The sequence below is a fragment of the Psammomys obesus genome, unplaced genomic scaffold, assembly GCF_907164565.1.
Source record: "Psammomys obesus unplaced genomic scaffold, mPsaObe1.curated_primary_1811, whole genome shotgun sequence".
NCBI classification, from domain to species: domain Eukaryota; kingdom Metazoa; phylum Chordata; class Mammalia; order Rodentia; family Muridae; genus Psammomys; species Psammomys obesus.
The window spans coordinates 1,921,139-1,945,828 of NW_026590663.1; the positions used below are offsets into that span (position 1 = coordinate 1,921,139).

Consider the following 24,690-nt stretch of genomic DNA (forward strand, 5'->3'; position numbering starts at 1 on the left):
ATGGGCGCTGTCCTTCTTTGATAATCTCTCTCCCCTCCTTAATACCTGCGTTTATATGTATATTAAAAACTTTACTTTATTATTTTTAATTTGTTTCTTTAATTGAAATTTTATTTCATGCAGTTTAATTTGATCATGTTTTCCCCTTCCAATATTTTCTTTATTAACCCCAGTTTGTTCCATTAAAAAGAAGCCAGACAAATAAAAGTACACTGTGTCTCATTAATATGACATTTAAGAGCAGGTAAAACTAACTTGTGATGATAAAGACATTGTAAGATATCAATGTCCCTATATCTGAAGAGACCCTTTGAGGAAATATCCTATATCCTAATCTGGGTGATGGTTACCTATGTAAACAATTGGTGTATAGATATATAAAATCTGGACCCTTCAAACTTATATAATTTACTGTGTATTATCTATTTTATGTAGAAAATATTTATGAAATAGTTGGACAGATCTGCATACACATTTCAATTCAGTGAAATAAGAAAAACAATGTTAGAAGGAAAGTTTGTATTGTTATCTTCCAAGACATGTGTCACTTCTCAAATACTATGCTGACCAGAAACAAGTTAATTATTGTGCAGCTACCTTAGTGAACTGATGGTGTTTTTTACCATAACATGGGAAAAAAAATCATTAGGAAATTCCTGTGATGAATCACACAGACAATTGCAGGAAAGTATTTCAGTCATTTATGAATCCTTGTCAGAAGTTCCTAGTTGAAAGTTTATGTGTGGTTCTTCAGTAAGTACTGTATTTTATAACATGGAAAGTGTTTGACAGTATTTTTCAGCCGATCATTTATAGAAACTCTCAAAGGAGTGAGCAGAAGAATTTGGCTTGGATAACGCAGCTTAGCTAGGCATGAGCTGCCCTGTGAGCTCCAGACGCACAGGGCCAGTCTGCCCCTTGCGGGCTCCACCTCAAATTCTATCCAGAAACTCCCCTGGGATAGTTATTTTTCTCACTGCTGTTACAGAATATGTGGCGAAAGCAACTAAGAGAAGAGCTCACTTTGCCCACAGTCTGCGGTACGCCAGCGCAGCCAGGAAGAATACATAGAGGCAGGTGCATGGGGCAGTTGTTTGCATTTCCTTTAGAGCCGGGGTCATGAGCAAATGATAGTGTCCAGCCCAGCTTCTCCTTTAATTCAACACAGGACCCCAGCTGTGGAGTGGAGACACCCACATTCAAACGGCCCCTTCTCTTCTCAGTTAAAACTCTTTGGAAAAGCCCTCATAAACAGTCCTTGGAATATGCTTTGCAAATAAATCCAAATAATCCAGCAAAACTGACCATGAAGATTACTGCTTAGTCTCATCATGGGCTTTAGGTCTCTAGACTGATAACATGACAAAGGTCCTAATGCAAAGAAAGCAGCAGGAAGTGAGTTTCTAACCACCAATCCTTAGGCACTTGAGAATTTCTGAATTACACTAATAGTAAAGCAGATATACGTTACAAAACTTGAAATGTTTCGATCTTCCAAATCTTTTTCTTTCTTCTGCTATTTTATTGTTAAGGTTAAAGCCCAGGGCACACTGTTTGCAAATTATCAGAGAGGCTGTTCAATTTGAGTCCTCCAAAACCTACATGTGCAAGCCTGAACGGAAAGAAGTTAAACATTAATTACACTTTATTTTCTAGTAAAAAGAAAAATTTCAATTTCTCCTTGCATTTCAAATTAGATTTTGGATTAAGGCATTCTATGTTCAGTTTTAAATTGGCATCTTAGTCCACTTGTGTTGCTATAACAAAATGCCTGTAGCTGGGTAATTTAAAAAGAATTGAAGTTTATTTCTCACAGTTCCGGAGGCTGAGAAGCCCAAGGTCACATCTTCGGACCTTTAACTGTCAAGGCCTTCTGGGTAACCCTGTGGTAGTAAAGGCAAAAAGGACATAGGTTGTGTTCCACAAGGGGAGGAGCCACAGAGCAAGACTGGGCCTAGGCTGGTTTTCTCAGGCCTGTTCACGGGACACCGATTCACACACAGGGGGCCAAGCCCTGTAAGAACTTCATTATATCCTGAAAGGGCCTACCTCATACTGCTGCTGTAGTTCAGTGAATTTAGGGGGTGTTTAATTCCATAGCAAACAAGGAAAGCAGCCCACTTTCAAACAGCCAAAGCCGAGTAATTCAATTTGGATCTTATCAAGCCCCTTCATTTCTCTTCCTCTGCTCTCCTTCCTTCTGGGAATCAACTATTCACTTTACTGTTTCACCAGAAGACTAACAGGAAGAAAAGCAGGTTTGTAAAGCCTAACGGTCAATGAAAAGCCAGTTACTAAGGCAGTTTGGTAAATTATAAGATCTTACTTATGTCATTTTGTGTCTTTTATAGGTCAAATATACTGTGTATCTACCAAAATTATGTTTGTGACGATTGAAAATTGTATAGTTTCCCCAAACAGGTTGTAGCCATTATTACCTCTAAATGTTTAGTAAAAAGGAAGATTTTTTTAATATAATTGATATAAATAACTAAATTGGGGCCACCTATCTCAATCCCAGCACCACCGATATTTGGTCCTGGATAATAAAAGGAAGGCTATCTGAACATTATCATAGACCTCTTTTGAAAGTGGTGACAGTAGATGCCCCCAGACATTGTCAATATCTTTTGTAAGGCTGAATCAACACCGATGAAAAGCTACCTACTTAAGGCGGCAAGCATTCTTCCAGTGTGACACTATATTAACTGAGAGTAGGTGGCTTACAGGTATTCCTTAAATGTTGTATGCTGGAGACTCACTCTTATATTTCATCACACTTACAATTTAACTTTTTCTAGCCCTGCTAACCAGCCAGCCATCTTTTCAGGTTAATGTAATTGCTACAATGACAAGTGTTCATCCAATTACAGAAAACGTGTTCTTAATGAAACCCAAAGCCATCCTGAGACTAACACACTTAGACCGTTAACTGCATTTAAATTTTATCTGTAAGTATGTAAGGCTTTACTGCTAAGAAGAAAAGTTTGGAAAGTAATAAATAAACTGTTACTGTGGCTGAAAAATGTCATGTTTAGGAAAGAATAAAATATATTTATGTTCTAAGGAAATTGAAATACATATGAAGAAATATTTCTTTTACTACCCCTTTCCAAATCAAAGTTTTGACTTGGATAACAATAACTCCACAGAAATTGATTTGTGTAGTTGATCTACAGTCTAGAGCATATTTTGCCCCCCAAAGCATTGCATCAGGAGAGAGCCATAAATAAGGTCTACAGGAAGGTCATGCAGCAGAAGCCTAGAGGAACGAGTTTTGTAGTTCTAGCAAATACATCTTTCTACACAAAGGGGAAAATACTGAGGGAAGAGAAAACAGTGTTTTTAAGACTATTCAGCATTTAGCTATACATTTCATTAACTGGCATATGCTGCTTCGTAAAAAGAAAAATTAGCCACTTAAACACTATGTTACTAAGTTCTATGCAAATGACTCCAATTCAGCGTTTAGAAATGCTTTATAATTCTCTCATTTATTCTTTAACCCTCCCAGCACCACAGAGAATTACAGTCAAGTGGCTCAAAGAGATGTTTGTCTAATGTCTTAGCAAAAATTTCTGATAAGAGAATATGGATGTGTTTATCAATAATTACCCACGAAACACCAGTTCGTTTAGTGAGTGATCACAGCTGTCAGTGATCGTGCCTACCTCAGTTTACCAGTTTTCCCACAATGGCATCGCTGCTACTGTGACATGCTCTCAACAGGTAATGAGTTCAAAGTGCCTGCTCTGCTCTGTGCTCTTCTCAAGAGGCAGCAGTGGAGATGCAAAGGCATCTGTAGACCTTCTGCTATGTGCCAAAGCTTAACTCAAGCACCTCACCATCCCGTCTTATTTACTTGTAACCCTGGACATGAGTAAATCATTCAAAACAAACAAACAAACAAACAAACAAACAAAAAACTTTCCTTTCCTCCTTTTAGAAAAATGTCCTGAGAAGCCAAGACTTTAGCAGTGGTTAACCTGGTCTGGGCTTTCTACATAATCTGTGGCAAAAAGTGGGGTTTTGCTACAAACTTTCCACCCTGCTAAATCCTCCAGGCACTGAAACTACCTTGTCGAGGATTTGGTTAGAGGCTAGTAGTAAATCTCAGCAGCAAAGCACTTGCTTCCAGGCCTGATGTCCTGAGTTCAATCCCAGGACCACATGGTGGGAAGAGTGAACCAATTGAATTGACTCCTGCAAGTTGTCCTCTGACTTCTGCACATACGCTGTGGCGTGTGCCCTCTGCCCTTCCCACCAACAAAGCCCGTCCATGTTACAAACTCCTTAAAAGTTAATTTAGCACGCTAACTGCCAGGCGTCACAGGTTGCTATAGCCTGCTTCAGTTAGGCCCAGACATTTAAACATTGTCATGAGCCTAAAAGTATCGTGTGCCTTTGTGCCCAATGAAGAATGAGTCCTCTTCCCCCACTTCACTGTGAGGGGTCTGTGGTGACTGAACCCACCTCATTATTGGTGACCCAGGTTGTACTAAGGACTCTTGACTTAAACACGTAGCCTTGCTGGGTTTGCACGCTTGCACCTGTAGACTGAATGGACTTTTACGAGCTTTCTTCAAAATCCCATATGGTACCAAAGGGAAGGCCGGGCAGGGGTTTCTCCATCTGCAGCGTGTCGCCTGGCATTTCGAGTGTGGAGGACTTCTTGGTAGCCAGGAGGCATTTATGTACATCCAAGTCATGGCGTTCTTTGTGAGAAGTCCATTAAGTCTTTAAAAGCATGTGATGACAAGAGGGATGCCCTTTAATTCACAGTCTGCTTAGCACTTAAAATAACTGACCATGAGTATACGCTCGTCCAATTCATAACTTATATCAGACAAGTTACTAGTTAAATTAGTATTTAAATTGAATTAAATTTAGTGATAGACTCATCCAGTTCATAACTTCGGGTCAAATTAGTATTTAAATAAAATCTTTTGCTTGCCACATCTGTTCTGTCCGTCTTTCCGAGCCACACCTGCTTCCATTATTAGAAATAAACTTTTCCTCCTGATAGTGCGGTAGAGCCAACGCCGTGAGAAGAAAACTGGGTCTTCCTTACTTCTGCTGTGTAGTGGGAGACCCTTCCTGGGGACCCCCCTCTCTCTCCCCAGGCAGGGATTCCACCACAGATCAAAGTAATGACCGAAGCCCAACACGGTGAGCCAATGATTTTCTATTGGGGCTTCTGACGGGACTGTGAGGGGATCACCTACAGGTGCAGCGATGCACTCAAAAGCAGGTCCAGCGCCAAGAAGCTCGTCCCAACAGGGGCGACAGCTCAGAAAGCTGCAACCTGAGGGCTCTCGGCTCACCTAGCAGGTCCTCAATAAGCTCTGGGCAGCCCGCAGCTTCCTCCCACAGCAGTTTACTCCTTCTGTAAAGCCGGGGAAGGGCCCTTCAAGCCTGTCTGGGCTTCCTGTTTTCCAAGAAAACATTTTGTTTCCCTCCTGAACCTCATAAGCCTCTCCCTCCCTCCTGGAGGGGATGTATCAATCAGAAAAATCTTCCGGACACGACGGTTGCGTGTAGAGTGAAACGTTCTGTTTTATTCCTCGTGTTGCTTGAAAGGCTTTCTTGGGCAGTCTGAGGACTCATGATCTGATTTCTAAGCTGGACCAGGAACTAGAAAAGAGGCAGGGTGATCTTTTGCTGCTGTTTTTATTTATGTCTCTAAAAAACACTCTGAAGCAACTCGATTTCAAAAATGATATTTGAAACTTTGAAGGATAGCACAGTTAAAATAACAGTGTAAGAAGGGGGTCTTCTAATAGCTTTGAACCCCAGCTCCCTCTTTTTGCCAGCTTTCATTGCTCAGAAGGGTCCCCAGTGTTTTTATCTCCTATTTTCCACATCCTTTCTTCTTTTTCAAGTCCAAAGGAACTCAGCCAAAGGTTTTCACCAGCAAAGAGACCAAACCAACAATAGAACATGACTTACTGGGAAAAAAAAACATGGTAAGCGCCATGATTTGGCTTTCTGTGGGACAAGAGAAAGCAAAGAGTGCTGCTGGACCACTGGTCCTTCACTGCCAGGAGCACACAAGCCATACCCTGCGTCCCTCATGAAAGTTCTGAACCTCCGACTCAAGAACTGACACTCATTCCCAACGTGGTATGCTATTTCTAATTTATGAAAACCCCCAGATAATTTTTTTTTGTCCTAGAAATTTAAGATCTAAAGCAGAATAATTACAAATATAATAAGGATATCATTTCTTATGTAAATACGTATTCCTAACAGTCAATTTATCGAATACCTGCTTTTTTTAAAGGCGGACTGCTATTTACATATGATTGTTTCATTTCTAGCTCCAATATAAAAATAATATCTATGTGCTGAGATAATGTCTGCTGGAGAGACAACCATTTGTAAGGAGCTATGCAGCCATTGTTTCCTCTCAGAGACCCACAGAGTGTTTATAAGCAGGGGGTGGTGTTCTGAACACACACGGTAGTTTAGCATCTATCTTTAGGGCCATTGATATTGTCATCAGTGAGCGATGTCGATGGGCTTTTTCTTTCAGCAGACTATAATGATTCTTTTTTTTTTTTTTTCAAAGAAAAGTTGGCCAATGTTTCAGTTAGGTTATGCTGGAAAAATGTCCACGTGCACTTAACTGTGACACTCCCTCCCATAGTTGTGTGTTGATGGATCAAGCATAGAGAATTCTGCATGTCGCTTCACTAATTATGGGTTGTAGACTGGTTTTGGCTCATTTCTAAGAAAACAGAATCAGCGTGCTTTATGCTGAAAAATTCTCTTCCCTTCCTTCCTCCCTCCCTCCCTGCCTTCCTTTTTCCTACCTCCCTCTCAACCTCCCCTCTTTTTCTTTCTTCTTTCTTCTTTCCTTCTTTCCTTCTTTCTTTCTTTCTTTCTTTCCTTCTTTCTTTCTTTCTTTCTTTCTTTCTTTCTTTCTTTCTTCCTTTCCTTTCTTTCCTTCCTTCCTTCCTTCCTTTCTTTCTTTCTTTCTTTCTTTCTTTCTTTCTTTCTTTCTTTCTTTCTTCTTTCTTTCCTTTCTTTCCTTTCTTTTGGAATCAGAGTCATACTATGCTGCCCTAGCTATCTTGGAATTCACTATATAAACCAGGCCAGCCTCGAGCTCAAAACTTTGCCTACCTCTGCCTCCCAAGTGCTGAGATTAAAGGTGTGCACCACCACAGCAAGCTTCAATCTTTCTAAGAAGTGCTACTTACTAATATGTCTCCTTTACTTTTTCACTCTCACTCCTTTTGTTAGGCAGCACTAAGATTAGAACGCTGCTCCCAGCCTCACTCTGCAATGCAGAAGCATGTCTGTTTACCTGTTATTACCCAGTGGCCCTCTGCTTGTCAGTACTTTGTTCTCTACCAATGTGGAAAAGATATTATGGCATCTGAATAATTTAATAATCTGGAAGGGTAATAGTGCAGATGGGATTCTTGACCTGAAACTGCTTTTTAAAATAAAGTTTCTGGTGGAATTAAAAGATCTGAGTTTCATAGGTGTTGAATCTTCAGGGACAGAGGAATTCTGTTAAGTGAAATTATATATCTTAAATATTATGATCAAAATACTTTCTGTGCTTTCTGGAGCTAAGTCACCACTCACTGCTCATGGGAAAGCTTGGAGACAATCATTACCTGCATGTAGTGATTCACCCTAGAGTAATGTCTTAAGGAAAACCTGAATTAATATTTGGAGATCTTGGAGCAATGACACAACATAGAAAGAGCTCATGTATTTAAATACAATTAAAAAAAATAACTCTTTAGTTTGGTAAAAAGGCAAAATTTTAAAAATTTCTTTTCCTATTGATGTCTAGCAAATATTGGGAAATTTCAACTTGCTTATACTCGAGTTTATGTGTAATATCATGTAGCTCAGTTGGTAGAGAGCTTGCCTAGCATCTGCAAAGCCCAGTACCAGATAAAAAAAAAAAATGACATGTGATAATTCGTGCCAGTAATCCTGGTGCTTGGCGGGTGGGGCAGGAGAATCAGAAGTTCTAGGCTAGCCTGAGCTAGATAAAGCCCTATGATAGACGGAGAGGCAGTCATCTGGGACAGGGCCAGCGGCTTTGCTAGTAAGGTGCTTGGTGAGCAAGCATGAAGATCAGAATTTGATTGTGCAGTCAGTTCAGTGAGAGGGGATTTCTTCACTATGCTCAGAAACAAGCTGCACAGATCCCACCTAGGGTTGCTTACTGTGCTGTGATCCATGTTCTCAGTCCCAATCCACACACAAGCAGGCCAAGACAGCCATGCTACCTGTATACCGGCAGTCGCAACATACGGCTATCATGGAATTTGATCTTTTTTTCTGTTTCATCATTTTACGGTGTTATTGCACAAGTACCTAAATTATTTCATGCCTAATAATAGTTGAGGGAATGTGGCTCATTCTGTATTTTTATATCATAATTTTAACCTCAAGTATGTAGCTCTCCCCCACTTTTTAAAACTCAGCACTTGTTCCAAGTGATTTGGGGATATGTATCAAGTGTGGAAGCCTCTTCACTGACTGGGCAAATGTAGCCTTTAAGGGTATCTACAGAACTTAGGATTTAAACCTTATTTAATATTTATTATGTGCAGGGTGCTATTTTAATTGCTTAAAGTTTACTCGCTCACATTTCAAAACAAAGCACAGGATATACAATTTCATAATTGTTCCACAGATAGAGAAACAAAAGCTCAGAGAACCAGCTGTGAAGGACAAGGTGTCCTTGGAACTGGTCATCTGGCCCCATGGCTACTTCAAAGCTATTTTACTGGCACAGTATGTCACTAAAGCAAGCATATGTTTCCAATAGCCTTCAGCCGAAGAGTTAATTTTTTCTATAAAAGAAAAATCTTAACTTTTTTATTACACTCTGTGTGTGTGTGTGAGAGAGAGAGAGAGAGAGAGGACTTTGTGATCAGGGATTACCCCAACATGAGGAATTGTGACAAAGGGTCTCAGCATTAGGAAGGTTAAGAACCACTGCTGTAAGCTGCCTTGCTAACCTTATAGAAGAAAGTTTTAACTGGGCATGGTGGTGCACACCTGTAATCCCAGCACTCCAGGAGGCAGAGGCAGATGGATCTCTCTCCATTCGAGGCCAGCCTGGTCTACAGTGCGAGTCCAGGGCACCCAAGGCTACACAGAGAACCCCACACACACACACACCCCAAAAGAAAAAAGAATTTAATTAAGTAGGATATAACTCAGTGAACATGTATTCTTAACACCATGGAAAAACCATGAGACAGGGACTTCAGGAAGGGCTGTACCCAGGAGAACAATGTGTAGTGGTAACCACTACACACAGAAGGTGGCCTTGAATAGCTGACCGCCTTAATTGGAAGAAGTGAGTCAAGGAGCTTGACCCTAGATGCAGGACTAGCCAGGATTCTGAAGTCACAGTTTGGCTGAGTTTGCTGTTCCGATGTCTCACTGGGCTTCTTTGTTAGGGAGATGTGAACAAGGAACTCTGCCTTGTGTGTAAAAAAAAAGCCTCAGTGATTCATTCAGTCTTCGCCCAGCTTACCAGTGGCCTTTGTTCATCTGTGGCAGAGAAGGATGAAAATGCACACACAACTGCCGAGCCTCCTGGCAGTTTGCAGTTGTGCCTTACAGGGAAAAAAACAGCTGAAGCCAGGCATGTCCCTGAGCTGGCTGGGCCAGCTCTATATCCTTTAGAAAGTGCGTAGTGCAGAAATACTCATTCTAATTTCGCAGGATGATGACGTATTGCAGTCTAGATAACTGCTTCCCTTCCCTAAAAAGAGTCCCTGCTTTTTAATTTAAAATTATTCAACAGATTCATATATTTATTTAATGAATTCCAGTCACTTTTACTCTGCCCCGTTGCCTTCTCTCATTCTCTCCCTCAGGAACCCCTGTTCTCAGCGTGCCCTCGCCTGCTTTTGTATGTTATTTCTGTGTGTGATTGGCTGAGTTTAATTGGGTTTTCTTGCCTAGGTGTGAATGGGAGGCCATTCACTAGAGCAGGGACAGCTTATCAGTGGCTATACTACTGAATAAAATGACAAGTGACGACAGTCAACAATCCCTCTGGGAGGAGTGGGGCATCATGGGGCCTACCCCAATTTTGTATAGTAGATCTTATGCCGATAACCACTGCTGCAGCGAGAGTTCATGAGTGCAACAGCTGTGCCGCGTCCAGAAGAGGTCTTTTTGCTATACATTTCTTCAGCCTCTGGCTCTTCCATTCTTTCTGCCTCCTATTCAGGGACGTTACCTCAACCCCGGAGCAGTTGCTATCACCCCACTGCCATTCTCTGCACTTTGGCACTTACTCGCTTCCTCATTAATCACTGCCTGCTGCCGTTGGAAACTCCGCTGGTGAAAGCTGAGTGTACCACTCACCCGTGGAGACAAATGTGAGCCCTGAAGAGACTACCTGACGACGTGACCATTTAGCAGAATAATAGAGGTCTATTCCAGACCGGGGCCTATGGCCGAAAAAAAGGACATACTCCTTCCCATGCAGCAAGCCTCAAATGCAGTTAGCAAGTGGCTGGTACCCACTGTAACACTCCCCTCATGGTACCATTATGCTAGTGAGCAAAGCACTGGCTACCCGTGTCCCTATTTGTTAAGAATTAGTGAGAATATTTTGCTATCACAAAATATAAAAGCTATAAAAAAACTTTACAAGAGGAATACAGTATAGTTAGATGAGTTCTAAATTAGGACTTACAAAGTCATCCTGGGATGCTGTCTCCAAGGATGAGATCCACCTCAGTAGACTGCAAACCCTTAGCAGACAATCAACCAATAAATAAATACAGGCTGCAGCCAACATGTAAGATATGATTAACATTCTAATTCCTGGTGCTGTGGATGGCTTTCACTTTTGTTAGGAGCTAAGTAAATATATTTCTCTGTGTCAAAACTGGCAATGAGTGAAAAACAAATGATTCGTACAAAGCCCCTAAAATAGCCTTCCCTGCCTGGGACTCTGGCATCATCTCTCCCGTGCTAAGTCCATCTGTGATCACAAAGACTCCTTGGCCTGGCATGCTGCCCTCATTGCCAACTGGCCACAAGAGCAGGCTCTCACCCCCTTTCTTAGCCAGCGCTCAAATATTAGATGAATTTCCTTTGAACTTTGCTCCCTCTTGGCTCTTAACACAGTCTAACTGCTTAGAAGTAACAGGTTGAGGGAACCACAGAATCCCTTATTAATCATCTTTTTCTTTCTTCCTTTCTTTTTTGAGAACCAGATATGAAAAGAATTTTTGCATTTCTCTAAGGTATTTGATATGCTTATGATTAAAGAAGTTGTCCTACTTCTTAAAGATTAAGTTAGATTCTGCCTGTGCAATATGAGAAATGTTATCTAAACGGGATTCTAAAGCTTTTTGTACAATAATAATAGTATTGCTAAGCATGAAACATAGGCATTTTCTATGTGATGCTACGTGAAGGAATTTATTTCTTCAGATTCCTTCATATGTAACTGGATCAGCCAATCCATATGTAAATAACTCAGTACTCAGTCTAATAAAACGATCTGTGTTTCGTGCTAGTAGGAAGCATTCTAGAATGTTTTATTCTTTTTAACACCATTATCCAGTTGGAACGTTTTAAACCATAATGATAATAATTTCCATCTGTCTCAAATCCTAAAAGTAAAGTGCCACCCCCCCAAATAGATTTTGTTACTGAGACATGTGTAAACAGTTATGACTATCTAAACCGTACTGGTATTGGTTTTCAAACTCTCTCCAAACTGGAGGGGGAAAATGCCTCTAATGAGTATGTTGATAAATACATCTGACTTCAAAAGTTGCTTTTCAGACCCACAAAATAAAGATTTTGTTTTTTATCGGGTGTAATAAAAATGGTATAAATTCTAAATTTCACATTCTAAAAGAGAAAAAGGCATGTGTGCAGTTTATCCTTCTGATTTGGAAAATTCAGATTTTCCAAGAACTTGGAGGAAGTAGAATTTGCAAGTAGAAAGATATCCATCCATTTTCAATGAAATCCCAATTTGGGAGAAATCAAGGAGGAAATCAAAGAGAAATGAAAGTTCCCTTTGTTTCTGTCTGTTTGTTTTTCCATTTTAAAAAAATAGAAATGCATGGATTCATCATGCCAAGAAGGAATTCGAGAGAACATACATGTATAAACCTTAAAATGCTTTATTTAAACTCTATTTCTTTAGCTAACCTACCTTTTACTTTTACTGAAATACCCGAAGACTCACCCACATTCTGAGTCCATGTGAATTCCTTACCTGTTAGCTCACTGTGGTTCAAGATGGTAAGATAATTGGGAAGTGTGTGCAGTTGCACAGGAGGCAAGCACGGCCTCTTGCCCCGCCCCCTGCTGTCTGTGCTCCGTGTCTGCCTCTAGTATATGCACATGAGCACACATTAATCACGCTTATCTACTATAACTTTTGGAATTAGATTTTAAGTTACATTGTATGGAACAATTCAAATGCACTCTTTCAAAGTTATTTTGGTGTAAGTCATCTGAATTAGAAGACTTGTTTTTTTCTTCCTAGCCTCAGGCTTTTTGCAAACTCAACAGCTTACAGACACTTAAGGGGAACACTGAGGAAATGTTCGGCACTGAGTGGGAGAGAGAGAGTTCTCCCCGTCTACTTTTTTTGAGGAAAAAATGGGCCTGTTGGTTTCTCCTCCCTGGAGCAAGCTTGTGAGTTTGGAGTTAACCTCAAGAAAGAGAGAATATTGCTGCTAGCTTGGTGGATGGCTGCCTAGGTACAGAGCTTGAGGAATGGTCTGGAACTTTGAAAAAGGGAGAAGGAGCTTGCAAATAAATATATAAACAAACAAACAAACAAATAAATAATTACTAGAAATTTCCCAGTCCAGGAAGTTCTTAAGATTATCCCTGACATTTGTTTTCAGGACCTAGAGTTGTTATCTGTTCCAAGCTAGAGAAAGCAAAGGAAACTCAGTTTTGTACACAGGCTTATCAGGGCTGCAACATGGAAGGACAGACACCTAAGTAAGGATGAGCTAGAAAAGTTGGCTCCAATGTCCCAGGCAGCTTCTCCCATCTATATCAAGTAGAGATAATGAACTAGACCAACAGGAATGAGCCTGGAAAAGAGACTTATCTCCTCTTGCTCTTTTTTCCAGCCAGATAAAGGGGGATACATTTAGAGAAAACACACGAGAACAGACTGGTGGTATCATCTTCAAACCTTTGGTGCTGATTTTTCTGTTGCTAGGCAAGTTTACTCCAGACTACCATAGCTTAAAACAATATTGATTTACAAGTTCAAAGCTTTTAAATTCAGAAGCACAAAGACAATTTGACTGACTCTTCTCCTTGGGGAGTAAAAGCTGAGATTAAGATGACGTTGACCAGGCTGAGTTATGAAGGTCCTGAAAAACCATTGACTCCCAAGCTCACCCAAGTTGGAGACTGAATTCATTCCCTCCAGCTGTGGGACAGAGGCCCCCATGTCTCTGCTGGCTGTCATCCAAAGGCTACTCACAGCTTCTGCAAGCTGTCCACATCCTTGGCACCTCGCCCTACCATATCTTAAGCTGATAGTAAATATTAACAGGTTAGATCCCTCTCATGATTTGTCTCTCCATCTTTCCCATCTCTTATCTCAGATTTAAGCTTCCTTATCTAAGGTAAGCAGAATTGGGACTTTGACTACACTTTTCAAATGCCGCACAACACCCTGATTATGTAGATTTTACTCAATAGAGGGAAAAGCATATCTGTCCTATTAAATATGACGTATGTCTCCACCCACCGTAAGCTATGAGCAACAACTGAAAGCAGCCTGAGAAGGGCTTCAGATCCAACATAAGGAGAAAGTAAGCCTATTTTAGTAAGTGACAGTGACTAAAGAATGATGACACAGGACTCTCATGGCATTAAATACGCCAAGCCCATTAAGAAAGAGGAAGGGTTGGTCTAAGGAATGTTACAGTAGCAGCTGCTGAAGAAATAAAATTCTATTTTCCCAATTGAAATTAGTATTGGAATAACCTCACATAGTAGACAGCCTATCACAATGAGTTCCTATGTGCCGAATGTTGTTCTAGCCACATCTTAATCACTTTCATACACATGATAACATGTGTGAGGGCACAGTCATCTCACCAAACAAGAGGCAGGCCTGGGTGTAAGGCCAGCTCTGTCTTGTGTCGAGGCTCAGGACATTAACTGTTACTTGAAAGGCTGTTTACATGCTGTGGAACTTATACTCATGACGGCAAACGAGGACACATATTCAGCCACGCAACAAAACGTTTAGCAAAGCTCTGGGTATCTGCATGATCGAATCGTGTTCTGCCCCCAGTAAGCATCCCTATCTGCTAGGTAGAACATGGATGCATTAGGGTCTCTTCTTCCCAAGGCCTGCAGCTTCTTTATAAATTGAAAGGCCTACAACAGGTCTGGCTCACTCTGAAGAGCCGCCAACAGGAATCCATCCAGAGGTGGATTAATGTGAGTGACAGAATTAGGCCGTTTTGAGGCAAGCGTGTGCAAAGCAGTGTAGCAATAGACACGCCTGCCCTGTTGAGAGTGAAAAGTACCTAGCCCTTTCTGGGCAACTGTAGCCATTTTTGGAATGCTAGCTTAGTGGTGTCAGATCTGATTCTTCAGAAGAAACCAAAGATTTGGGTTTTAATGGAAGGTCTCTCCAGGATTATATGTTGGTAGCTATGCCTTAAAAAAAAAGAATGCTCCACATGGCAAACAAACAAAGGAGTAAAATTCTAAAATCAGAGTCAACCCAGAGCCCACTCGTTTGTGTCTTTTGATGTTCTCCAACTCACTCACAGTAATAATAATAATCTAAATCTCTGTATGTGGAGAGGAATGGAAGTGAAGAAGAAAGGTAATAGTCAGAATAACTTATACTGCTAATGTTGAGTCCAATTTAAATTGGTTTCTAAGATGAGGCGTTCACTGACTAGTATAGCTGGAAAAATTGAGACCTATTCCTATCGCCATGTGCTTAGATGGTGTCACCTGTTTCTTTTCTAACTCACTGCTGTGCTTTCTAGTTGTCCCTCTCCCTCCCAATTTGCAGAGAAGCCTTTGGGCAGATGAATGTCCTCACTTATCTGTACACGGCTGTGGCTCTAGAAGACTTATGACCTTCTGCCTCATTCCTCCATGTTCTTATAAAATCTGTGAGTAACTCATCATCTGTGATTGGGTTTAGTATTTGCTATTGTTTGATTTAAGCCAATGAAGGGCAATCCTAAATATGGTGAGAAGTTAATCCCTCACAGATGCTGTGGCTGACCATGGACAAGAATCAACTATGAAAATAAAACAAAGCAAATAAACAAAACTAACTAGAGAAAGGGTAATGAGGAAAAAAAGAACAGAACATTGTCCATATCAGGGTCACCTTTTCCATTCTTGGGACTTCCAGTCTGAAAATTCTTAATAAGATATATACCTCCTGGCCTTATTCTTCTTATGGGTCCCATCCATTTCTCCTCCTGTCTGAGGATCACCTTCATTTAAGAAGCACACCTTCAACTCTCATTAGCAATGCTGTCAGACTCATTATTTGAACCTCATTCCCTACTGCCTAAAACCTTCCATTATGCTTGCTTTATTAGCCAAAGTTCTTGAACCCAGGGAATAAAAATCAATTCTGGCTAACCCAAGCAGAAGGGCATACTCAGAGCATTCTGATAACTCACAGGATTTGAGTTGTTGAGGGAAGGAGCAAGAACTTGGAAATGGACAGAATTAAAGAGAGTAAGAGGATTAATTATGTCACATCATGGAGCCACATACTCTAGATGCCACTGACTGCAGTAATCCTGGACACAATCCTTTTGCCAGACCCCACAGGCTGATGCTTCTGCCACTGCTGCTGGGCACAGGGCTGAGACTGAATTCTAATGTACCCCTTCAACCAGTATCTCCCTGGTCCGAATTTAAAAGATTGAGATAAGACATCCAGTTGGCCAAGTTTAGGACTCATGTCCTTATACAACTTGAGGGAACAGAAATTCCAGGTTTTATAGGAGAGAATTCCTCCAAGCTAAGAATAGACTGAGTAGTGGATAGTAACAACAATCATCCTTCATGCTGCTATTTTATTAAGCCCCACCAAAAGAAGACAGCTACCACTTCAGCATAAGCAAATCCATCCTCGTCTCTAAAGATCCCCAAAGAAGAATGAATACACACCACTTTTGTCTCTTCAAGAGTGAAAAATATACAGTAATTGACCACGACCACGGTAGCAATATTAATGAACTCAGTTATTGCGGGGTTAATGGGTCCAAGCAACTTCTGGAATCTCATTTAAACTTTCAAATACAAACTTTAAATACATGAAAAAAACTGGAAGTGTGTTGCTGGTCTCAAATTCTCTTTGCTTCAGTGTCTGGATGTCTTTAAGCACCCAGGATTCATAAAAGCTCATAATATCCCAGTCTGACCCAAAGGCCCAGTAAAACCCTTTGAGCATGTCCCTTTGCAGACCTTGCAGGAGCTGCCCACTCCTGGCCACCTGGCCTGAGGTTTAAAGAGGCGGCCTGCCACAAAGGATTTGACGATTGCATCCACAATTGGCCACCCATTTTCTCTCTAGCATCCTCTGGGGTTCACAGCTTAAATACATCTAAGATTTTTAAGTGTTTCTGACTGCTTATGTACATTGGAGATGTTTATGAATCCCTTCCTCTAAAGGACAGGGCCACTGGGACAGGGGCTGTCCCTCCTGTCACTGACTGACTGAACTTCCTTTCTTCTTTGTCTGGTTTCCTTCATGCTTTTGATTCTCCAACTTGAATGTGTGTGTGTGTGTGTGTGTGTGTGTGTGTATCACAGGCTTTTAGGCTCATGCAGCTCCCATCCATTTCTCACAGAAAGCAGTTCTGTGCTTCATTTATCAGGCTGTTTGGAAATGCTATTTCTTAGCCCCTCATAAAAACACTGTCTTTGCATGAGAAAAGCTTGGCTTTTTGTTACTACTACTTGACAGATACTCTTTTGTAGAAAGCAAAAACATCCTTCTGTTATAGCTAGGCTTTTCAGTATCCCTCAAAGACCCAAATACTAACAAGGCTTGGTCCTGGCTTAACCCTACTGACAAGTGATGTCACCTTTTGAAGGTGTATCCCAATGAGAGGTTTTAGCATATTTGGGCCACACCCTTGAAAGGAGATTGTGAGACCTTAGACTTTCCCTCTTTATTGTCATCCCTTGGCTAGGGGGTAGGCAGTTTTGTTCTGTCATGTGCCCTAGCTGTGCAAGTCTGTTTTAAGTCCAAAGCAACAGGGCCAACCAAACACCAACTGAAACCTCCAAAGTTATGAAGGTCTGAGCTGAAACATACCTTCCCTCTTTATATGTTGATTATCCCAGACACTGTTATAGAAATAGAAAACGAACACAATCTTTGCTGTGGTCCTTACCATAATTTGCCTGTGAATTTTATATTGACTATTTTTGTGTTATAATATTATAGTATAATACAATATGTTCCTAGTCACTATTTATCTCAACATTGTCAAAATATCTCAATGTGATTCTGAACAAGAAAGATATTCTTCTGCTTTATTTTTCTTAAAGTTTTTAAAAATTTCAAGGACATTCATAATTTGCAAACCCAAAATGTCACTTTAGCTTGAGTAGTCAAATGTTTGTTTCTAGGACATCAATTACATTTTAGTTTTATTTGATTTTGTGAAATATAATTCAAATATATTAAAATAAAAAAGGGACAAAAGCAAAGATGAGAAGTTCACCACGCCTCAAGTGTGAGACCTGCCAGACAATGTGTCGGACTTAGAATTATTGAAGTATTCAGTTTCCGGATTTCCTGATTTCGTTTGTTTTGATGTTTATATCTGGTGTTGGTTTTTTTTTTTTTTTGTGAGAGTTCTTTTAAAGAATAACTGCATTTTGTTTGGTCAGACTTCCTGGGACCACAGAGCTGGCTCAGAGGTTAAACAAGCTTGCAGCTCTTCCAGAGGACCCCAGTGCTATTCCAGCACCCGCGGCAGCTCACAACTGCCTATAACTCCAGGTACATAGGATCCTGCACCCATGGAGCACACATATCTACACTCAGCCGCACAAACAGACACATAATTTTTTTTTCCACCAGGCAATGGTGACATTAGCCTTTAATACTAGCACTTGGGAGGCAGAGGCAGTTGGATCTCTGAATGGAGGCCAGCCTGATCCACAGAGTGAATTCCAGGGATATACAGAAACCCTGTCCAAACAAACAAACAAGAACAGAAAAACTAAATTGATTGGTAATGAAAATAAAATAGTTGTTTATGTTTGAGATCATTATATTGAATAAATGTTTTCAAACAATCTTTATTCCCTTCTCCTAACATTTAGTCATGAAAGAATGACGCACTGTTTAGTAAGCATATGAGTACTGTGTGTACCATTAAAAAGGTTTTCTTAACATTCATGTCGACATTAATTTCCCAGTTAGCATTCTGTCTCTGATCCTTGAGATCTCTCCATGGGGTTCACAGTGTGCCCCTGTCCCATGTCTATTTCCCATGTGGTCTAAACTGGTTTCCAAGTAAGTTTTTCCCTTACTTCTCCTTTCCCCCTCTTTCCCTCCCTCTCTTTCTTCATTCCTTTCTTTATTGTGTATGGGAGTTAGTTAAACTACTATAATTCAGAAAAAGTTTTCTACAATATTGTAAAATTTGCATTTGTGATAGTCAACCTTTTTTTATTCTGGCTTTTATTTATATCATTTGTATTTCATTGGGTTGCTAGATTTCTAGTCTCTGCCTCAAATTAAATATGATTTCATACATCTGTGGTTTTTAAAAACTTCATGCTATTGACAGCTATCCAAGATTTTGGAAAAAGTATAAAGAATGTGGCTATTTTGACAATCAACCTCTCTCTTATTGAATAAGTTCAGTATATCTGATTCTGCTCATTTTAGAAGGCTAATTTGAGTAAATACAATTTACTTACAAGCCCTGCCATTTGGGCCTCTTTGAGCAAATAATTGTAAAAAGAGCAACTATTGCATTTCTTCGGAAGACCATATTTTGCAAAATATTGTCCAAGGCTTATATGAACATACATACACACACAGTCACACACACACACACACACACACACACACACACACTGCACATGTCATCACAAGGCCCGGATTTGTGTACTGGCCCTCTCACTTTCATCTCAGTGACATTGAACACGCCATTTAACTTCTCAAAAAAATGCTATGATGTACAAAATAGAGATGATACATTGTTCCAACCTATTTAACTGGGTTGTTATTAAAAAAGAAAATGAAACTTTGCATAAAAACCTCTTGTAAATTATGAGGTATTTTACCTGTGGGAGGCATTGCATCATAGACACCTACATCATAGACACCTACCTAGGAATATTGATTAGTCTTGAATGATTTCAATTCACTCTTTTGTAGCACTTAATGCTTTAATTGTACCCTAACATCCTGCTCTATCAGGAGACAGGCCATTGTTCTCTTTGATAAGAAACTGAATTATGTAACCAAAATGTAAAATCTAAGATTGTACAAGTACCTCAGGACAGTATCGCCTCTGTCAGTGTCCAAACGTTGTTTATTTTTTTAGTTTTAAAAGGTAAAGTTATTTTAGTCCCTTTGCCAGAATAATTCCATGGCTTTTGTTTCTTCTAAAGTTAAAAGCTGAGAAACAATTTAGAGCATTCAGTTGTCAATAGAATTTTGCTGTGTGCTACTTGAAATCAATACAGAGGAAAGTTCTTTAGTGTGGAAGTTCCTAAGCCTTCCCAGGTTGTAAACATCAGAGACAGCCATCAGACGGGGACTGTGAACTGCAAGGGGAGTCAGATCATTCCCAGAGATGGAAAGAACCCATCTTACATTTGAGTGGCAGCCGTTTGACATCCATGTTTTAAGGTACAGGCAGTTCATGCGGCTGCATTTGGTAACCAGTCAGTGGGAGCCAGCCTCTCTGGGAGCCGGGCAAGGCAGCCATGCTGGATGACACCAGCCCTGCTGGTTAACAGTGAGTGCTGGTGAGGGCAGCCTCTACATCTGTCTATCCCATCAGACCTAGAAATGTAATTTAGATGATTATCGCTGTGCCCATTAAATCTTGTGACCTATTGTAATCTGTTTGAAGTCTGCCTGCTTACACTTGGGAAGAAAAGAAGGATTAACTTTAACTCAGAGTTCATGGAATCAGGGTGCAACTAGAAAGATGGAAAAAATAGAGGAGGGAGCCTTCCTCCATCCCTGTAGGAGAGGGGAGGACCATGAGGAGCTAGTCACAAAGCCCTTTGTTTATGAAATGGTGGGGGGAGGGCAGAGAGGGTTATCTGAAAAACAGTTTACCTATGAATGGGCACCCTCCACTTTCAATATTTAACTGACGGGATCACATTCTCAGGAAATGGAGATTCATATTCAAAACTGTGAAGTTATTGAAAGGGATCCTAACACAGTCTGCTGGGAGCACTGAGGGAACGGAGGCAAGGCTTGTGATTCTGTTACAGCTGGAAGAAGATGCACCCTTACAATATCACCCGGGATAAAGGTTAACTGTTCGGTGTAGGCTGTGAGGCTTTAAAGAACCAACTAGACCTCATCAGTTTCCACTCACCTTCATGACTCTAGTGTGCTTGAACTCGGAGGAGTGAAGGCTCAGCCTCTCTCTACCGCAGAACACTTAATTACCAACACAGACGCAAAATGATGGGACTGGCTATCCTGCTCCGTTTTCGTAACTTGGGAAATAGTTTGTCTGCAAAACTCTTAATCTCTTTATACTTCTGCTAAAAATCTAAGTTTATCTTTGTTTCAACTCTTAAGACAAAAATCTTAATATGCCAAAATTAGCCCCTTCATTCAAAAGATCAAACTAGGTATTACGCTGGATTTCATCACATGGGCTAATGGACAAGCTTTGCAGCTCCTAACTCATCTCACCAGGTAGAAAGCATATCCTCTGACATGTAATAAACAATGAGAAACTTCAATCTCTCCAGTGAAGACACGAGTGCTCCCCTTCAGGCTGTGTGACTAGGGAGGAGCCTGACCGGTCCAGTATTTATCTTCACTCTGTTGGGATAACACTTGCTGAAATGGGATTCCTGTCAGGCATTGAGACATTAGTTTTGAACTACTATCCAAGATAAACTCAATTTTTCATGCTATGCTTGGAAACATTTTTTCCCCCAAATGTGGATAGCTCTGCCAAGTACATGCCTGTGGGAGGAAACTACTTCCTCCTTTTCCACCTTCATTGTTCGTTGTACACTGGCCATATCTCTGCCCCTCTCGTGTCTGTTCGTATCTCTCCTACCTGCTTCCTCCTTCCAAATGGCCAAAGGCAGACGCTGTGGATGTTTGCTCATGAGTGCATGAGTGAGTGATGAAAAACTGTCCGCCTGCATCTCCCGTCTCATCCCTGCGCTCCAGTACCACACTCTTCATTACGTCCTAACATTATAAATATATTCACCTTAATCCGTGTGTGTGCTTAGCGCATGGGTGCGCAGCAAGGGTGCAGTGAGGAGCTCACCAGAGTTTAGAGAGGCACTGGGAATAGCCAACCCAGCAGGCACTAGAGGCTCTAGACTTCCCTGCTCATGTGAGGCTGACCGAGTGGACTCAAAACACCTTTGAAAATGAGTGGTCAGATTCTACCCCTATCAATACACATGCACAGACGCGCACACACACTCGGAAAAGAAAAGAAAGCAGAGTCAGTAAGCTGGCTTCTGTCCCATGTCTGCCCTCAAGACAGATGATTCCTGGAATTCACAACAGAAGAGGGAAAGCAGGAAGTGGGGTGCTCCCGGGGAATCACGGAAAGGGATCCTTGTATCTTGCTTCTTCTCTCGCCACAATCACGCAGGGGCTGGGAAGTTGAGGCCTCTCTTCCTCCTTTTTGGAGCCTCTGACAGGCGGGGGCACCTGGAGCCCGGCAGTCACACAAAAGGGGCATCCTGGAGTGAAGAAAAGATGACCACTCCGGGCAAACACATCTAAAAGTTTCTTCCGGGAGGACTAAAAATTGAATCAGAAGTTAAATTTCTTTTCAGAAAGAGGAGATTATCTTCCTGCGCATTTAGCCTGTGATCTGTGGAGCTTGGAGCAATTGAGCTTTTCTGGGCTTTTCTGGGTTATGGAAATGACTCGGGCTGGGATGGGAGGGCGGAGGGAGAGTGCTGGGTCAGGAACTGAGTGAAGACTGGAAGGCGTGCGCAGTGTGAAGAGGCCGTCCTGGGGATGGATGCGAAGGGCTGACCCAGGTGTTTCAGCCCTCACCATAGTACCAAGGAACAGGAGCACAACTGATGGAAAGACCCATGGGAAGGTAATCCCGGGACTACCGTGTGGACCGCCGGGAGCCACACCAAACACACGGACAGCTGGCAGTCCACTGACAGCATTTTGGAAATCTTTTGATGAGTTCCCTTTAACCGGCGGCGTACAAAACAATGAGAGTCCTTCTGGCATTTTCATACACAGTGTCCCTACCCCCCCCCCCCCCCCCCCCCCCCCCCCCCCCCCCCTTTTCCACCCCCGGGCCCCCCCCCCCCCCCCCGCCCCCCGTCTCCTGCCTATCTCCACTGTTCTTCCCCTGACTTCATGACACATGTGTTCTTGAATTTTTGCATCTCTAAGATATCTTTTCCTTTTCACAGTCCTCTTTACAGTTTTGTTACCCATATTCCCTTACATACATGCATGCATACATACACACACACACACACACACACACATATTTACGAAAACTAAAAGGAAACTGTGTGAGGAAAAAAAAAGTATTATTTGCTCTTCTGAGTTTAGGAAATTTCACTTAAGATAGTAATCTCCAGGTCCATTTATTCCCCAGAAAGCATCATGATTTCATTTTTCTTCATAGCTGAGGAAAACTCCACTATGAAGCTGGGGTGCGGTCCTCAACCAGTAAACTGTCTGCTGCGCAAGCCTGAGGGCCTGCTTCAGACACTCAGCTCTCATGGAGACATTGAGTGTCGTGGTGCCCATCTGCAGCCCTTGGTGATGGCAGGGAGAGGTGGGTTGAGACAGGCAGATCCCTGAAGCTCCTTGGTGAGTCAGCCTAGCTGAACAGATGAGTTTCGGGCTCACAGGGAGACTGTGTCTTGATACCTAAGAGGGCTAATGACCGCTTATAAGTTCAGAACAGCCTCTCAGCTTTCCCGAGGACTACAGAAGCAGCTGGAGACAAAATGGTTGTGAATGGGCATGAATGTATCCCACGAAAACTTCATTTACAAAATACAAGGTGAAGAGCAATTCAGGAGATGCTAGACATTGACCTCTAACCTCTGCATGTGTGCATACGTCCACATGTTCACACACACATACACCTCTCACGTGCCATGCCAAAAAGTAAGAACATACTAAATAAAATACACTCACTTTTGTATCTGTACTGCATTTTCCTTATCCATTCCAAAATTTGAGTTTTGAAGGTATTTGAGAAACCGTGTGGCTGAAATCTGTAAGAAGTCAAAGCTGGGGTTGGAGGTGTGCATGTTCATTGATACCAAAGTAAGTCCCGAGTCTATACATGAGACTCTCCAAAGAGGGGAGTGGAGAAAAAAAAAGTCCAAGGAGAGGACCATGGGAAAGCTCTGTATTTAAAGGGTAGGAAGGAGCCCAAAGTATGAGACCAAGTGCAGGGGGATCGAGGAGAAGCAAAAGATGCTTTGGGGGCCAAAACGAAAGACTCATCAAGAAGGAGTGTGAATGGAGAGCAAATACCAGAGAAGCCTGTGTGGAAAGGGCAATAGTAAAACCATGAACTGACCTATTACCCTGTTAAATTAGGAGAGCAGAGACCTTCAAATGGGCTGTTTCCCTGTCATGATGAGGACAGAGCAAGATTGGAAATTTAAGAAAGAATGGTGAAAAGAATTGATAGCTGATTAATTATATAGCTATCTACAGACAGAGCTTTCAATGACATATATACCTATCACTGATACACACACACACACACACACACACACACACACACACACACACACAGAAAGAGAAGAGACTGTGGCAGTGAATGAAAGAGAGCATGATGGTTGGAGCAAGATCAAGCCTAGTGTATCAGAAAGCATCCAACTTAATGAAAACCTTTACGTTCTAACGCATATGCATACTAAATTTAAAGGATGGGGAGGATTAACTGAAGACAGGTTTATTACTCAGATCTTCCTGCTACCTCAATAGCGTAATAATCAGATATTTCTGGTACCTTCTTTCAAGTAGTAAGAGTTTTTCTCTTTGAAGCCATACCTTCGAACATTTAATTGTGGAAATTATTTTCCTAGCATGCTATCTTTATTTTCCCATATGAGCTACAGTGATGTTGAGTATTTAAGACTTGAAATGAGTATTAGCTCATTGCCGCTGAGCTAATTCAAACTCAACATGGGGGCTTACAACTAGTTTCTTGGTCACTGTGTATTGATGTTTATCTTTGTTCAGCCTGGTCCATGAAGTAAGGAAAGCAGCGCACTTTAATTAGCATAAATAACAAGTCAGTTAATTGCAAAACTTTGTCTGCTGTGAACATGAAATCTGTTCTTTGTCATTACCCAGACTTTTTGAATGAGCAAAGAGCCTGACAATCATGCCCCGTGTTTTGTGATGCACACGGAGGCTCCACAGCACACACAGATCACATAGACCTGACTTGTGGCTGTGAGTTTTTCTGTTCGTTGCATGTACGGCTTTGTTAA

At 41.4% G+C, this 24,690-nt stretch overlaps 1 protein-coding gene across 1 annotated transcript in view; it reads left to right on the forward strand.

Annotated features, from left to right (window-relative positions):
* The window catches only part of Cped1 (cadherin like and PC-esterase domain containing 1), a 269,206-nt gene that overhangs the window by 164,467 nt on the left and 80,049 nt on the right, over window positions 1-24,690 (forward strand). The gene's annotated exons all lie outside the window — the stretch shown is intronic.